Source organism: Sinocyclocheilus anshuiensis, unplaced genomic scaffold (assembly GCF_001515605.1).
Source record: "Sinocyclocheilus anshuiensis isolate Anshui unplaced genomic scaffold, SAMN03320099.WGS_v1.1 scaffold571, whole genome shotgun sequence".
Classification (NCBI taxonomy): Eukaryota; Metazoa; Chordata; class Actinopteri; order Cypriniformes; family Cyprinidae; genus Sinocyclocheilus; species Sinocyclocheilus anshuiensis.
In genome coordinates, this window is record NW_015552559.1 from 79,612 (window position 1) to 85,512 (window position 5,901).

General features: G+C 34.7%; 2 protein-coding genes across 3 annotated transcripts in view; one reads left to right on the forward strand and one right to left on the reverse strand.

Annotated features, from left to right (window-relative positions):
* The window catches only part of LOC107664689 (NAD-dependent protein deacetylase sirtuin-3-like), a 15,210-nt gene extending 12,659 nt beyond the window's left edge, over positions 1-2,551 (reverse strand). The window contains exon 1 of the mRNA XM_016455329.1: positions 2,343-2,551. The gene's annotated coding sequence lies outside the window, so the exon portion shown is untranslated. The remainder of the gene's footprint in view (positions 1-2,342) is intronic.
* Positions 2,552-4,056: 1,505 nt separating this feature from the next.
* The window catches only part of tmem263 (transmembrane protein 263), a 5,063-nt gene continuing 3,218 nt past the window's right edge, over positions 4,057-5,901 (forward strand). The window contains exon 1 of one of the 2 annotated variants that reach the window (XM_016455320.1): positions 4,057-4,122. The gene's annotated coding sequence lies outside the window, so the exon portion shown is untranslated. The other variant, XM_016455319.1, reaches the window with a different exon arrangement.

Consider the following 5,901-nt stretch of genomic DNA (forward strand, 5'->3'; position numbering starts at 1 on the left):
ATATTTATATATATATATAGATATAGAGAATTTCAATGAAAAAAAAAAAAAAGTTGATAATATTCGGTCAGTTTGATACCTAATATTTAGATAAATTATCACTACCACTATTTATTATTAGCTAACAGTTTGATAAATCACTATTTTTATAAACAGTAATATTACTACGTTTGATAATTCACTATTGATGAACGCAAAGTTGGAAGAAAAAAAAAAAAAACAACTTGCAAAATTGGGGTGGGGGGCAACATGCAGACAAATAAGCAAAACTCTGTCTGCTGTCTAACAAAGACTTCACTACTCATAGGCACAGAGGCTTCACACCAAAGAAGAGGCAAAAACCAACATGAGCAGTGGTGTGACTGAAACCATGGAGAAGAGGTTAGCAACGGGCAGTCAGGGCAGGAATGAGCTGGCTGTCAGACTCCGAGTTAGTAAGACAGCACAGAGTCATTGTGCTGATATTAGCACACATCTCTGGCCTCTCACCGCTGACAAATTGAGCTTAATTAGTTCAGCTGTTTGATGAGAAGCAGCTAAAAAAAAAAAAAAAGGGCCGATGAAAGATTCATTTAGTATGGAATGTTATGCTTCCCCATTTATATGGCAGTTTTAATATTTATATACTAATGTTAGAGAGGGGGGAAACACATTAGACAAAGCCTCTAGATCCATTTTAGTACTGGGAGATATTTCTCAAACACCAAAAGCTGACTTTAAAACTCCACACATAAAAGGTAAATATACACTTCAAATCAGTTTAATGTGTCCTTGTATACAGCTAGCTTTTGATGTCTGCTGCCCCCTATGCATGATGTGGAGACACAGCTACAGAGTTAATGTGGCCCTCATCAAAGACCAGTTTCTCCACCTCATGGATAAGGGCCTGTCATTTAGCGCCCTCTGCTGTCACAATTTCAAAAAACAAGGCAAATAATTCACGTTCTTTTGAACTTTCTATTCATCAAAAGGTCAACTTGGCAAATATTAAGCAGCACAACTTGTACTCAAATGTTATCGGTGCACAAAATGGACAATGCCTGCTAAAAATTCAGCTTTGCCATCCCAGGAAAAAAAGATGTTGCCTTAGTAACCATAAGATGATGATGATTATTATTAACAATAACAACAACAATAATAATAATAATAATAATAATACAAACAAAAATGATACAGTAACCACTATGATTCAATGCGTTCATTCAGTGAAAGATTCATTAGACTGACCCCCATAACTTGAAGTGGTTCTTACAGTCATGCAGAAGGACCCTCATGCAAATCATTTATGCATGAACCAGACTATGTTTAAGTTACGTAGAAGACATTTTCTTGCTATTATTTTGTAGTACATGGTCTTTTTTCTGATTACATTCAATTGATTTCAGACTGTGCAGAAAACTGTCACAAAACTAATAACAAGAACTATCAGCACACTATCCAGAAGGCTTAATTTTATTAAATGCTGCCACTCAGTGGCCAAAGTGCAGCAAATTGAGGGAACAGGGTATAATACTGGGACGAAACTTTATTAACCCAATACATTAAATGTGTAAATTTAAATATTTGAAATGAGTTTGGGGACAAATTAACGCAAAGCAAAGGCTCTTGATATCACTAAAATAATGAAATCACTCAGTTGCTTATTGGGTGTTTCTTCAAATATAGAAACACAACTAGGGCCACTTTTCACACAAATATTTTGTGCTTATTTAAGCTAGATTTTTTTTTTTAAATAAGAATTTAATTATTATTATTATTATTATTATTATTATTAGATTTTTTGCAATGATAGATATAGGCAAACAAAATCTGTACATCAAATGGATTTATTTTTTATTGTTTTAAGTTTCCGTTAATTTGATGCTAATTACATCAAATTCAACCCAGCTGTGGCATGAAAGTGCCCATTGTTAACGAAATACCTAATGTTAATGTTAAGTTACAATCACTTAAGCAAAGGCCTTAAAGTCCCATGTTTTTTTTAAATCAAAAATAATAATATGGCGCATTACTACATACAAGCAGAACATCGCTTCAGGGCGCGTTCTTTGTCGTAATAATCACCCATGTCGCTTTGTTACGCAATAATCTGCACATTCATACACTGTGTAATGAGTTACAAGTGAACACTGTATTCTCTGGCGGCGCTACAATGCAGCCAATGATGAAACACTGCATTAAATATATGACCTCATATCAAAACCATTGCTATTGCTTAAAACATTCAATGTAGCGGTAAGAGAACGCGAGAATGTGATTTTGGCTAATAACTTGAAATACGCTTTTCAAAGGTTAAATGCCTCTAGTATATGAAGCAAACAACTAAGTAATTAGTTACTTGCCTCTGTATTTGTTTACCAGACTGAGGAAGGTGGGAAGCCAGTCAAAACGAACAGCAACGAACCGATGATATCCCTTGCGACAAAATAAAAGATCGAGAATTACAAATATATCAACGTGATATCTACTGCAAAATGAATGTCATGTTTGAATCTGTGGAAGTCCACCGTTCCCGCAAAACATTACAAGCTGCTCTACCATGCAGGAAGTACGTCATTTTATAAATAAGAGCGGGAAAACATCCCTGTTACAGCTGCTGCAAATCAACAGCCAATAGGAAATGCTAGATTAATTTGTTTAAATAATTAAAAAAATCTTATTATATGCAATCCACAGTTTACTGAAGTTGGCCTACTTAAACAGTTTATGTCTCTGTATTGAACAGTACAGGATCTCTATGCAAAACATAACAGCTTTTGCTTTATACAATGGGGCAAAATTCTGATTCAAGAACTGACTCCCTTTTTAATTCATGAGTAAATTGGCCACAGCCCACAGCATGTTGAACTTGAATGACATGAAGTGGAATCTACAGAACTGCAAATTAAGAAATTCAACACAGTCACACAACAGAGGAATTACAGCAACCGGCAATCCAGTGGTTTCATACTTGAAGACCCTTGGGTAAATTAGTGCATGTGTTTTTCACAACATAGTCCAAAAATTAATCTATGAGATATATGAATACACATGTGGAATTTCAAACACTGAATATTAAGTAAGGAAATGTTGACGACTTGTTAAAAATGAATAAAGGTGGTAATGTGGTCATGACACAAATGCAGTATGTCATTCTGAAGGGGTTTATTTTGAGTTAATGAACAGCTGATTGTTGGCTATGTAGCCTACATTATCCAAATTTCTACAAATATACCTAAATATATAGATAGATGTGAAATATTAATAGGCCCATAAAATAATTGTATTAGCATACATGTAGAGAACAGAGAGAGCACCATGTATGAGCAGTCAGTTACACAATGTTGCCCCGGACAAGAGTTATTCAGAAATATTTTACTGTTGAATGCTGTGATTAATTAATAATGTCTTCATATTTTCAGAAATACCACATATGCTATGTCCATAATGAAAATAAACATGTTTGTGGGTAACTGAAAATAATATGATTTTTTTTTTAAACTTCACTTTAAAACAGTGATAGGCTAATAATTTCTTAGAATTTCACTTAATTTTATTTTAAATTCAAATAGGAATTCCACATCATGTTCAAATTCAAATTAGAATTGAAAAGGCATTCTTAATTCAATTCTGAACGGCACACACAGCCCTGTTGCTAACAGTCATGCAATGTAGAAATCACTTAGGCTACAGGCTAAGAAAAAAAAATAGACTAGTAAAAGCTACTGGTAATTTTCATTATTTGTTACATTTACAGGCATTTCCTTTAACCGTAAATCACAGCAGTGAAAAGCGTAATTCAAAATACAGGTTAAACAGGAAAAATCAATACAGAAAATTCCTTAATAACAGCACATTGGGCCCAATTTTATTGACATTTCTTAGAGTATACTTTACATGGCAAAGAAGTCATGTAGGCCTACTTATCAAGTAAATATGACTTTTTCTGTTATCACTTTGCTGTCTATCTTCAGAGGTTTTGTCTCAAAATGACAAGTTAATTGATCCATGTCCATTATCAGATCTCAGTCAATGAAAAACCAAAGAACTCAGGTGCACAGAGCACAGATACACCCTTCATTTTCACCATACTTCACACACAGCCAGAGAGTATAGTGAAGTCATTTCACACACACCAAAGGGGTAAGAACCAGAAACGTCACTTCCTCTCCTATGTGTCCACATTGGTACGTGGTTAAAAACAGCTAGGACGCCACGTACACATTATGCAAAGATAGGTCTTTATAAGAAAAGTCTTGTCAGGTTGCAGATCCATCCTAATTTTAGCGCGTCTTTCTGAATCGCCGAAGGGAACAGCGTATTTTCCCTTTGAAACAAACAAGGGGTGGAGACAGAAGTTTCCAACTTCATCTGCAGAAGTTTATAGAAGCAAACTCGTAAGTATATACACGACAGCTAGCAAAGTTTTCCTTCTGCATGTTTTTCGAGGGGATGTGGATATTTTTTACTAATTATATTATGGGATGCATATTGACTCGGTGGACAATGGCTGGATTGTCTAATGCATCTCTTACCGAACGTCATGTAACTGTCGTTTGATGAGCTGCCACCTGTTTTCGTGTAATTATCTTCAAAGCAAGATCTGCTTCTGGCTCTTTAGTTTCCTAAGTCGAAGTTTCCTTCGCTTGGTTAACATGTTTTCTTCGTAAAGGTGACTATATAATTTCCTGTCAAGCCCTTATTGGTTTTTCTCACCTAACGTGTAAATGTAGTGTGAAAAGGAGTTAATTTAAGCCCAGATAATTATTATTTATTCCAAAGGAGCGAAAATACTTCTCACACAAGCGCCACGTCATATTTAAGAAACCGCTAAGGGTTATAACCATGTTCGATTCATGAATGAATCATTCGATTGAGTCGTTTTAATGAATCGTTTAAAACTGTTCACAAAACCGGATTAACGATTCCCGAGTTAACAATTCCCTCAACCGTCTTTCACAGTTTCGAAATAGTAGTCTATCGTATTTCACTGTGTCAGTCGGAGGTATTATAATCGGAGAAATATTACAAATAAACGCACTGGACATATGTGTATGACTTGGTATTGTAGTTTTACATATAGAATAGTTTATTTAATAAATGAATTTGTAAATGTGCCCACGCTACTGAAGTACTTTGGTCAAGACTTAAAAGAGTCGCTGAATCTTTTCTTTCGTTTGAACCGGTTCTTTTAAATGCGAAAGAATCGATTCAATAACATGAGTCTGACCTCCCTTTACTAGAGTTCGTTTTAGGACAGACTTGATATTAATAATGCACTGGTTTGTTACATCATAAAGTTGACTCAAGACCCTGATTCATTCACTCGTTTCCACTCATTCGATGATTGCTTACGTGTAACTGTACACGTATTAATATACTGCTCAATGAGCTTTATTTTATCTTTATTGTCCTTGGTAATGTCCCTTTAGGTATGACTTCAGGACAATAAATGATTAAATTTGCATCACAGTGTTTCATATTGTATCTGCTGTATGTTAATATTTAATTATGATTTCGTAATATCCCTAATGTTTATAAGGTTTACTAATAAAAATAAATATTTATAATTTCAATAGTCATCTTGTTCAAATTATTGCTTAAAACCATTTATGAACTTTGGTATGGAGGATCTGATATGCAATAATTTTATTTGTCCTTAAATAGTCCAGTCTACCTGTTGGCAATGTTGACAGGGTGTTGCAGGATACTTTTTGTTGACAGAGTAAACTGGTCCGCCTTGTTCTGTGTCAGTTCTTGTTGGATTGAAGCCCATTTTTAGTGCCAACCTTTCACCTTGTTTTCTGTGTCTGGTCCCGCCCAGATTCTCGATTCTTGGAAGACAAATTTAAATTTCTTCTGTGGAAAATAAAGGAGGGTATTCTAACTGCCACATTTTTTTTTTTTTTTTTTTTTTTGAGT